The sequence below is a fragment of the Rhodamnia argentea genome, chromosome 9 (assembly GCF_020921035.1).
Source record: "Rhodamnia argentea isolate NSW1041297 chromosome 9, ASM2092103v1, whole genome shotgun sequence".
In the NCBI taxonomy this organism is placed as follows: domain Eukaryota; kingdom Viridiplantae; phylum Streptophyta; class Magnoliopsida; order Myrtales; family Myrtaceae; genus Rhodamnia; species Rhodamnia argentea.
The window spans coordinates 25,302,308-25,315,029 of NC_063158.1; the positions used below are offsets into that span (position 1 = coordinate 25,302,308).

Genomic DNA, 12,722 nt, shown 5'->3' on the forward strand with positions numbered 1-12,722 from the left:
TCATTTTATTTCTAAACCTCGAACAAGCAATTTAAATATTTTGCGAGAACAGTCTATCAAAGAGATTAATTGTCTCATCGGAGATAAGGAATCTCACCTTTTATTTTTAAAAGAAGAACGGGATTATAAAAGGATTGAACAAAGGATAGTTCATCCCGATATAAGACAAAAAATCCTTCTTTTTGAAAATAAATTGATAAAGAAGTCTGTTCTACTCTTCCAAATGCTTTCCGGAATAGGAAGTGTCATATTGTTGATTTACCTTATGAATCTGATTTCTCGGAAAAAGATATCCCAACGAAGGCAAGACCTTCGCAAATGAATTCTGAACTTTTGATTTTATGCAAAAAAGAAATCGAAGATCTTTTGCAAAAAGGTTTAATTCGGAAAAGCAAGTCTCCTTGGAGTTGTTCGCTTTTTTACGTCAATAAGAATGCAGAATTAGAACGTGGAGTCCCCGGACTTGTAGTAAATTACAAGCCATTGAATTTCGCTTTAAAATGGATTCGATATCCGATCCCCTAACAAAAAGGATCTTTTGAATAGATTATGTCGTTCTAAGATATTTTCTAAATTTGACATGAAATCTGGATTTTGGCATATTCAAATTGCTGAAAAAGACCGTTATAAGACAGCCTTCACCGTTCCCTTTGACCAATTTGAATGGAATGTTATGCCCTTCGGTTTAAAGAATGTTCCTTCTGAATTTCAAAGGATTATGAATGATATCTTTAATCCTTATTCTGATTATAGCATAGTCTACATTGATGATGTTTTGGTATTCTCTTCTGACATTGATTCTCATTTTAAACATGTTAATCAATTTTTGAAAATTACCAAACAAAGTGGATTAGCTTTGTCCCCAACAAAGATTTTGTTATTTCAGACAAAGATTAGGTTTCTTGGTCATTACATTGAGCATGGTACTATCATACCCATTGAACGTTCTATCCAGTTTTTTGAAAAATTTCCAGGCGAATTCAAAGACAAAACTCAATTGCAAAGATTCCTTGGATCTTTGAATTATGTTATTGACTTTATCCCAAACATCAATATCATTTGCAAACCATTACATCAAAGATTAAAGAAAAATCCAGACCCTTGGACTGATTCACATTCTGACACCGTTCGCAAGATTAAGACTTTAGTCAAAGAAATACCTTGTTTACGTCTTGCCGACCCCTCCGCTTTTAAAATTGTGGAAACCGATGCCTACGATATAGGTTACGGAGGTATTTTGAAACAGAAGAATGACCTTGGAAAAGAACAAATTGTGCATTTTATTTCTAAACATTGGAATGATACACGGAAGAATTATTCCACCATTAAAAAAGAAATTCTTGCTATTGTTCTTTCCATCTCTAAATTTCAAGGTGATCTTCTAAACCAAAAATTTCTTTTAAGAATTGATTGTAAATCTGCAAATGACATTTTACAGAAAGATATTTTAAATATCGCCTCTAAACAGATTTTTGCACGATGGCAAGCCATCCTCTCCGTTTTTTATTTTGACATTGAATTTATACACGGGAATTCAAACTCTCTTCCCGATTTTCTCACTCGCGAATTTTTACGGGGAAAGAATTCTCAACCATGCCCCCCGGAAAAGACAAAGGCATGAGCAAAGCTCCCGCCCTTGAAAAACCAAATAATTCCCGCAAAAATGACTCCCATTCGGAACCGGCTTGAAGCCACCCGGTCTTCGGAAAAACTTGTGACCCACCCACAACCAAAGATACCTTCTAGACCAGGACAATCATCCTCGACCAAATTTCTGAAACCAACGGGCTCGGGAGATTCACCCTCGGCCCTTATCCCTTTTGACAAATTTGCTATGATTCCCCCGGAATTTTTGAAGCAACTCGGATATGAAGTAGTAATCCCAGAAGAGGTACAGTCTCCTTCACCTTTGAAACCAAAAAATATTTTAAGTGAGATGGTTCTTCCGACTTTGCCAACCTCTCAAAAGACTGCTAAAACCAAATCCAAGTGGTTCCCCAAACACTTGGAAAAAATTTTGACAGTTGAAAAGGGCTTTTACCACAAAGACCCTTGTATTTTTGCAAAAAACATGTTCGGAGAAAACCAATTTTTTACTCCTTATGACAATCTAAAGACAATTGATTTTTATGAAAAAAATTTGACACAAACAGGATCAATAAAATTTAGACATTTTGCGGATAATCGGAAACAAGACATTATAAATTACTCTACTGCAAAAATTATTAGGGTCATTCACCCTTCCGATCGCGACATATCCCCTCGGACACCCATCAAATTTGATACCAAATTGACTGAAATCCTTTCTCATAGGCCTACTTTTACGTATTTTGACTATTAACGGGCCTGGTGGAATACCTTCTTCAGACAAAACCCCAATAAAACACACACCTAGTTGTTCTATTTTGAAGAAAGTTTTGACATTTCAAACCTACCTTCTTGGTTTATACGTTGGTGGGATCATTTTGGACCACTTATCGACATACTTCCCCATACCATTTCTGAATTATACCATATTTTCAAATCTTCCTACACACCAACTCCCGTTGAAAAGACGTATCCGACCTTTCCATTTTTCTCGGTCACTTTCCGTATCTCCCGGGTCTTAGCCTGAAATTTTGAATATCAAGTAGGTGCTCCAGGATCTACTTTTGTGATTTTGTCCGGAAGATTTAAAGTAAAATGGTGGGACGGTTTTAATTTCTGGGACAAATGCTCAATAGCCAGCGTACAAAGTTGGATTCAATCAAGACAAGTTAAATTCAGTATACCGACTCCAAATACGACTTTTTTGCATGATCGATCAATAGTTGTCTCAAAACTAGCATGAGCTTCTACGGAAAAGAACTTCTGGCAAATGATGAAACAAGTCGTTGAAGATTATGAAGGCTCCAGAAATTCCCAAGCAGAGTCTCATCACGGTGGAAACACAAATGAAGACGACTGTTATGGAATACCGCCGGGAATCAATCGGGCGGATGTTGCAGACAAAGAAGAAGAAGATGCTCAAGACCTAGCATCAGATTCCTAGAAAAAATTTGATGTATTTTAATGTATTTTGACATCGTATAACACTGTACACTATAGACTTTCACTATACACTGTACACTGTAGCGACTTTTACCGTAGCAACAGTAATTTTTGTTTTTAAATACTCGCATTCTGAACGTTACAAGACGTAACGTTTAAAACACCAAGAGAGAGCAACCGAGAGCGACTTCCCTTCTCGGTGAACCTTCTCTAGATCTTCTCTCCTTCCGACCGCTCCTCACGAGCAAAACCTAAAAGGAGAGATCCGCCTCTATCCTTTCTAACTTCTAACGAGGCTTTCTCGCACTTCCCGGAGTTCATCCAGTAAGTACCCAGATCTATCCCCGATCTGTTTTGATATTCTTCCTTTCTTCCTAGATCTACTCCGGATCTTTCTATTTTTGGAGTTTTTATGTACTGATCTACGGATCTTCTCTTGTAACCTTTTGATTTTGTGAAATACATTGTGAAGTTTTCTCATCTCTAGCTTCATACCCACAGATCGCGGTAGGCTCTGCCTCCCACTTGTGGCATTTCAAGCTCTGCCTTTTTATTCTACAGTCTACTTTCTACATTTTGATTCCCGTATTTTAAATTTCTAAAATTTTTATATTGTGCTTATACCCCGGAACGGAAGGCCGAGCCTTCTAATTGGTGGTTTTTATTTATGATTATCCAACTCGTTATAATATTATTGACAAGTGTTGACATTTTGATAACTATAATCTGTAACCTTTGTGAACTTTTGAATATTTATAACGAATATAGTCCATCGTTTAGAAGGTTCCATAAACGACGACGTTTGTAAGCCCCAGAATTGGAAGTGCCGTGCCTCATGCTGGTGGCCTTTAGTTTTGATTTTGAGATCTAGATATTAAGTGAACAGAGTGTGGAGTCATTTGGGAGCCCTCCCCTCGCTTTGATTAACTTCGGCAAGATTTGTTCTTAATATCCCGACCTTTTTAATCAGACTCTTTTCGGACTTTTATCTTGTTTTCTTCTACATACTTTCAGCATTCTCCTCTTCAATCTTCAATTTGTGTTTTATGCACCGGTCTATATATATATATATATATATATATATATATATATATATATATATATATATATATATATATATATACCATAAGGGGACTTATATCGATAGACACTTGCATAAAATCAAAATAGATGAGGAGAATGATGAAAGTATGCGTAAGAAAACAAGATATGAAAAGTAAGTCTGAAATGAGTGGTCGAAATATTAAGAACAAATCTCGCCGAAGTTAATCAAAGCGAGGGAAGAGCTCCCAGCGGACTCTGCACTCTATTCACTTAATATTCAGATCGATCAAAATCAGAATTTTAGGCCACCAGTAGGAGGCACGGCACTACCAATTCCGGGGCTTACGAACGTCGTTGTTTATTGAACCGTCTAAACGAAGGACTGTATTCGTTATAAATGTTTAAAAGTTCACAAAGATTACAGATTATAGTTATCAAAATGTCGATACTTGTCAGTAATATTATAACGAGTTGGATAATCATAAGTAAAACCACCAAGTAGAAGGCACGGCCTTCCGATATGGGGTATAGCAATATAAAGTACAAAAATTAAAATGCAGAAAATAAACTACAGAATATAAAAGGCAAAGCTTGAAACGCCACAAGTAGGAGGCAGAGCCTACCGCAGTCTGTGGGTATGAAGCTGGAAATGAGAAAACTTCACAATGTATAACACGAAGTCAAAAGATTACAAAGAAAGATCCGTATATCTGTGCATAAAAACTCCAAAAACAGAAAGATCTGGAGTAGATCCGAGAAAAAAAGAAGATCGTAAAAACGGATCGGGGATAGATCCGGGTACTTACCGGAAAAATCTCCGGGAAGTCGAAAAGGGTGTCTTCAAGGCGTAAGGGTTAGCTCTTCTCTAGAGTCGGCTAGGGAAGATCTCAAAAGGTTAGAAGGGAAGAGAGGAGGGTTTCGAGCTCTCAAGGAGTGGGGAAATCTTCGGAAGGGTTGCTGGATGGGAGAGAAAAACGTTCTGCCTACGACGTCCTCCGTCTGTCTATTTAAACACAAAAAGTTACCGTAGCTACAGTGCTACAAAAATTAAAAAACCGCTACATTGTACAGTGTACATTGTACATTATACGGTATTAAGAAACATCAAAATTTTATGAGTCTGACGCCAAGTCTTCAGCATCTTCCTCTTCGTCCGCAACATTTGCCCAATTAAGCCCGGGTAAAATTCCATAGCAGTCATCTTCATTGGTATTACCGTTGTGATGGGATTCTGCTTGGGAATTTCTGGAATCTTCATAGTCTTCGACCGCTTGTCTCATCATTTGCCGTAAGTCTGTTTCGATAGATGCCCCCGCTAATTTTGAGACTGCGATCGATCGGTCATGTAGAAAAGTCGTATTTGGAGCCGATGTATTGGATTTAACCTGTCGCGATTGAATCCATCCCCGTACATCGGCTATAGAACATTTATCCCGTAAGGTAAAACCATCCCACCATTTGATTTTAAACCTTTTGGACAGAATCACAAAGGTAGACCCAGGTGTGCCTACTTGATATTTAAAATCCCAAGCCAGCACCCGTGAGATCCGGAAAGTGATCGAGAAAAGTAGAAAAGCTGGATACGTCTTTTCTACGGGAGTCGGTGTATAGGAAGATTTAAAAATGCGGTATGATTCAAAAATGGTTTAGGGGAGTATGTCATGAAGTGGTCCAAAACGATCCTATCACCGTACAAACCAAGATGGCAGTTTTGTAATGTCAAAATTGTCTTCAAAATAGAACAACCATGTGTGTGTTCTATTGGGATTTTGTCTGAAAAAGCCATTCCACCAAACTTGTTGATAGTAAAAATAGGTAAAAGTAGGTCTATGAGAAAGAATTTCAGTCAACTTGGTGTTAAATTTAATAGAGGTACGGGGGGAAAGATCCCGATCGGAAGGGTGAATGACCCTTGTAATCTTCGCAAGAGAGTAGTTTATAATGTCTGAATTCCGATTATCAGCAAAATGTCTAAATTTTATCGACTCTGTTTGCGTCAAAATTCTTTCATAAAAATCAATTGTCTTCAGATTGTCATAAGGGGTATAAAAATGGTTTTCTCCAAACATATTTTTTGCAAAAATATAAGGGTCCTTGTGGTAAAAACCCTTTTCAACTGTCAAAATTTTCTCCAAGTCTTTGGGGAACCATTTAGATTTAGTCTTAACAGTTTTTTGAGGGATTGGCGATGCCGGAAGAACCACCTCACTTAAAATATTTTTTGGTTTTAAAGGTGAGGGAGACCGTACCTCTTCCGGTATTGCTACTTCGTATCCCAGTTGCTTCAAAAATTCTGGAGGAAGCATGGCAAGTTTGTCAAAAGGGATAAGGGCTGAAGATGATTCTCCCGAGCCTCGTTGGTTTTAAAAAAATTCGAGGATGATTGTCCTGGTCCGTAAGGTAATTTTGTTTGTGGTTGTGTCACAATCTTTTCCGAAGACCGGGTGGCTTCAAGCCAGCTCCGAATGGGGGTCATTTTCGCAGGAATTATTTGGTTTTCTATCGGGCAGGAGCTTTGCTCTTGCCTTTGTCTTTTCTAGGGGGCATGGTTGAGGATTCTTTCCCTGTAAAAATTCGCGAGTGAGCAAATCAGGAAGAGAGTTTGAATCCCCGTGTATGAATTCAATGTCAAAGTCAAAAACGGAGAGGATGGCTTGCCATCGTGCAAAAATCTGTTTAGAGGCAATATTTAAAATATCTTTTTGCAAAATGTCCTTTGCAGATTTACAATCAATTCTTAAAAGAAATTTTTGGTTTAAAAGGTCACCTTGAAATTTAGAAATGGAAAGAACAATAGCAAGGATTTCTTTTTAAATAGTGGAATAATTCTTCCGGGTATCATTCCAATGTTTAGAAATAAATTGCACAATTTGTTCTTTTCCAAGGTCATTCTTTTGTTTCAAAATACCTCCATATCCTATATCGTAGGCATCGGTTTCTACAATTTTAAAGGCAAAGGGGTCGGCAAGATGTAAACAAGGTATTTCTTTGACCAACGTTTTAATCTTGCGAACAGTGTCAGAATGTAAATTAGTCCAAGGGACTAGATTTTTCTTTAACCTTTGGTGTAAAGGTTTGCAAATAATATTAATATTTGGGATAAAGTCAATAACATAATTCAAAGATCCAAGAAATCTTTGCAAATGAGTCTTGTCTTTAATATCGCCTGGGAATTTGTCAGAAAATTGAATAGAACGTTCGATGGGTATGATGGTACCACGTTCAATATAATGTCCAAGAAATCTAATCTTTGTCCGAAATAACAAAATCTTTGTTGGAGACAAAGCTAATCCACTTTGTTTGGTAATTTTCAAAAATTGATTAACATGTTTAAAATGGGAATCAATATCAGAAGAGAATATCAAAACGTCATCAATGTAAACAATGATATAATCGGAATAAGGATTAAAGATATCATTCATAATTCTTTGAAATTCGGAAGGGGCATTCTTTAATCCGAAGGGCATAACATTCCATTCAAATTGGTCAAAAGGCACAGTGAAGGCCGTCTTATAACGGTCCTTTTTAGAAATTTGAATCTGCCAAAATCCAGATTTCATGTCAAATTTAGAAAATATCTTAGAACGACACAATCTGCTCAAAAGGTCCTTTTTGTTGGGGATCGGGTATCGAATCCATTTTAAAGCAGAATTTAAGGGTTTATAATTCACAACAAGTCCGGGGACTCCACGTTCTAATTCTGCATTTTTATTGACGTAAAAAGCAAAACAACTCCATGGAGACTTGCTTTTTCGAATTAAACCTTTTTGTAAAAGATCTTCAATTTCTTTTTTGCATAAAGTCAAAAGTTCTGAATTCATCTGTGAAGGTCTTGCCTTCGTAGGGATATTTTTTTCAAAAAAATCAGGTTCATAAGGTAAATCAACAATATGTCGCTTCCTATTCCGGAAAGCATTTGGAAGAGTGGAAATGACTTCTCTTTTCAATTTATTTTCTAAAAGAAGGATTTTTTGTTTCATATCGGGATGAACTATCCTTTGTTCAATCCTTTTACCAGTTCTTCTTTTAAAAATAAAAGGTGAGATTCCTTATCTTTAATAAGACAATTAATCTCTTTGATAGATTGTTCCCGCAAAATATTTAAATTCCTCGTCCGAGGTTTAGAAATGAAATGAAAAGTAATTTTATTTCCCAAAATGTCGATCTCAATTCCTTCCCGAGTTACCATGAAGGGTTGAATTAAATTAATAAATGGGGTTCCCAGAATAACATTTTGTCTTAAGTCCTTAGCCAATAAAAATGAAGTCTTTAAGGAAATATTGTCTTTGATAATCAAAACTTCCGGGAGTTTATAGCGAATGTTCAAATGTCCTCCTGAAGCAGTTTTCAATACTTCAGTAGTTTTGTCAAAATATTTAGTTGGGATTAGACCTTCACGAATGCAGTTTAAGTCCGCACCGGTGTCAAAAAGGGCAGTAGTGTTTAATTCAAAATCATGGATTTTAGTAGAAATATTAATTATCCATTTCTTTAAGGTAACTTCGGAAAGTAAGTGAAGAAAAGATGAATGGTCTGTTTCTTCAGGTTTTCCTGTTTCAGTTTCCTTTTTCTTTAAAAGCTGTCTCTTGAATTTTAAAAATTCTTGATGCTGCTCAATTTGATTTATTTTGAGAAAACGAATTTCCTTTTTGAATTCATTTATCTCAAACTGCAGATCATTAGAATTTGTTGGTCGAGAAAACTGTTTCTTTCCTCTATTCAAAATATCGGTCAGATTGTAAGGATTGTCAAAAGGTTTTAAAGTGGAAATTTTTGTTTTTTGAAAACTGTTCATGGCAATCTCGGAATCAGAAAGATTATCAATTTTATCTAAAATTTCTTCTTCATCCTTAGTCAAAACGCAAATAACCTTTGAATCATTCTCGGGGTCCTTAGGTTCATCAATATCAGAATCAAAAAGATTTGCAAGTTCATCAAACTGGAGACCATCGTCATTATCCTCTGGTTCGGAGAAATCGGAGGTCTCACTTTCTGAATCAATCATGAGTTGGTTTAATCGGCCAAGGGTTTCCTCGTCTAATTCCAACTCATTAATCCTTTTGAAAACTTTGCAAAATTTGCGGGTATGTCCCTTTTTCCCGCAATTAAAGCAAGTGAAATTTGAGAAATCCTTTCTCACAACTTGTTTTTTGGAGTCAAAAATTTCCTTTTTAGAAAACTTATTAGGTTTTCTAGTAAAATTTTTCTTTTTCTTTTGTTCGGTTTTCTCGGGAGGGCAATTTCCTTTGCACTTCGAGGTCTTTTTTGAAGAAAAGTCATAAGAAGGTTCATACTGTCTACAAAAGTCCCCTTATGGTATCAGAGCCAGGGGAGAGGAGTAATTAGTATGTTTTTGAGTGAAGTTTTATATAAGTTTTGTGGAAAAAGTACTTGAAAGGGGATACCTCCGGTATGCCACTGTGGTCCCAGCAGAGGTGCGTAAGACCGTTGGTCGGCGGGGCTTTGAGGAACTAATCAAGTATTTGGAAAGCATTATTTATATAAGATGAATCTTTTAAGACGTACTAATTCTTCCTCTTCGGGTTCGATATCCGAGGTTTCTCGGACTAAAGGACCCTTACATAGAGAACAAATTACTATTGAAGACTTTAACAAATCCATTAAAAATTGGAAAATACCCAAAGTTCGTTATGACCAGATTTATGAACAATCCTCGTTCCGAAAGATCTTTAAATCTTCTGACTATGTGATTACAACCGAGGAACGCGACATTCCTCTTAATTACGCATATTCTTTGATTCCCCTTTTGAATAAAGACTACGTTAAAAGACATGCCCAAAAATACAATTATCTTCATTTTGGAATGGTTCAGGTTGGCATTAAGCCACTTTTAAAGGAAGGCTTGAACACCTCGATTTTGCTTGTTTTGCGTGATTCCGGACTTTTGCGTTATGAAGATTCAATTTTGGCAACAATTGAGACTTCTTTGTGTAATGGACCAATTATCTTCCAAATGCTTTTCGGAATAGGAAGCGACATATTGTTGATTTGCCTTATAAACCTGATTTTTCCGAAAAGGATATTCCGACTAAGGCAAGACCTTCACAAATGAATTTCGAACTTTTGACTTTATGCAAAAAAGAAATTGAAGATCTTTTGCAGAAAGGACTAATTCGAAAAAGCAAATCTCCATGGAGTTGTTCTGCTTTTTACGTCAATAAGAATGCAGAATTAGAACGTGGAGTCCCCGGACTTGTTATGAATTACAAACCTTTGAATTCTGCTTTGAAATGGATTCGATAACCAATCCCTAACAAAAAAGACCTTTTGAACAGATTGTGCCGTTCTAAGATATTTTCTAAATTTGACATGAAATCTGGATTTTGGCAAATTCAAATTTCTGAAAAGGACCGTTATAAGACGGCCTTCACTGTTCCTTTTGACCAATTTGAATGGAATGTTATGCCTTTTGGACTGAAAAATGCACCCTCCGAATTCCGGAGAATTATGAATGACATTTTTAATCCTTATTCCAATTACATCATTGTTTATGTTGATGATGTTTTGATTTTCTCTCCCGATATTGATTCTCATTTTAAACATGTCAACCAATTTTTGAAGATTACCAAACAAAGTGGATTAGTTTTATCTCCGACAAAGATCTTGCTATTTCGCACAAAAATCAGATTTCTTGGACATTACATTGAACATGGCACTATCATACCAATTGAACGATCTATCCAGTTTGCTAAGAAATTTCCAAACGAAATTAAAGACAAGACTCAATTGCAAAGATTTCTTGGATCTTTGAATTATGTTATTGACTTTATCCCAAATATCAATATTATTTGCAAACCATTACATTTGAGACTAAAGAAAAATCCGGTCCCTTGGACTGATTTACATTCTGACACGATCCGCAAGATTAAAACCTTGGTTAAAGAAATACCTTGTTTACATCTTGCTGATCCTTCTACTTTTAAAATTGTAGAAACCGATGCCTCTAACGTAGGCTATGGAGGAATTTTAAAACAAAAAAATGACTTCGGAAAAGAACAAATTGTGCGGTTTATTTCTAAGCATTGGAATGATACACGTAAGAATTATTCCACAATCAAAAAAGAAATTCTTGCCATTGTTCTTTCCATTTCTAAATTCCAAGGTGATCTTTTAAACCAAAAATTCCTTTTGAGAATTGATTGTAAATCTGCAAATGACATTTTGCGTAAAGACATTTTAAACATTGCTTCTAAACAGATTTTTGCACGATGGCAAGCCATCCTATCTGTTTTTGATTTTGACATTGAATTCATACAAGGGGATTCAAACTCTCTTCCCGATTTCCTCACTCGTGAATTCTTACAGGGGAAAAATCCTTCCCCATGCCCCCTCGGAAAGACAAAGGCAAGGCCCCGGCCAAGCCAGAAACCCAAATAGTTCCGGCCAAACCGACTCCCATCCGAAGTTGGCTTGAGGCAACCAAAGCCTCGGACAAATCCTTGACCCAACAGCCTCAACCAAAATTGACCTCGGGACCGGGTCAATCTTCTTCGACCAAACTTCTCGGACCTTCGGACTCCAAATCCGTCCTTCTACCCTATGACAAAATGGCCATGATACCGCCGTAACTTTTAACAGCAATGGGTTACGAAATTTTGACTACGTAAGAGGTACGGTCCCCTTCCCCTTTAAGACCAAAAAATATTTTGAATGAGGTGCTCATTCCGGCATCGTCGGCCCCTCGGAAAAATATTAAGAATAAATCCAAATGGTTTCCCGGACATTTAGAAAAAATTATGACAGTTGAAAAAGGTTTTTATCACAATGACCCTTTTGTTTCTGCAAGAAAAATGTTTGGTGAAAACCAATTCTATACTCCACATGACATTTTAAAGACAGTTGAATTTTATGAAAGGATTTTGACATTGATCGAATCAGAGAAATTTAGACATTTTGCCGATAATAAAAATCCAGACATTGTAAACTATTCAACCGCAAAAATTACAAGGGTCATTCACCCTTCCGATCGGGACCTTTCTCCCCGAGCTCCCATCAAATTCAATACCAGGCTTACCGAAATAATTTCCCACAGACCCACCTTCACATATTTTGACTACCAACAAGCCTGGTGGAATGCATTTTTTAGACAAAATCTTAATAGAACACATACTTGGTTGTTCTATTTTGAAGATAATTTTGACATTTCAAACCTACCATATTGGTTCATATGGTGGTGGGATCATTTTGGACCATTTACCGACATACTTCCTCAAAAACCCCAAAACGTTTTTGAATCCTACCGAATTTTTAAATCATCCTATACCCCGACCCCAGTAGAAAAGACTTATCCAGCTTTTCTACTTTTCTCGGCCACTTTTCGTATCTCCCGGGTACTTGCCTGGGATTTTGAATACCAAGTAGGCACCCCTGGATCTACTTTTGTGATCTTATCTAGAAGGTTTAAGGTTAAATGGTGGGATGGCTTTACCTTCCGGGACAAATGTTCCATAGACAGTGTGCAAAAATGGATTCAATCAAGACAAGTTAAATCCAACATGGCGGTCTCAAATACAACTTTCTTACATGACCGATCGATAGCCGTGTCCAAACTAGCGGGAGCTTCTACTGAAGACGATTTTTGGAAAATGATGAAGCAAGCCGTTGAAGACTATGAGGACACCGGGAAT

At 36.7% G+C, this 12,722-nt stretch overlaps 1 pseudogene; it reads right to left on the reverse strand.

Annotated features, from left to right (window-relative positions):
- LOC115742861 overlaps positions 1-12,722 on the reverse strand; it is a 40,540-nt pseudogene that overhangs the window by 21,832 nt on the left and 5,986 nt on the right.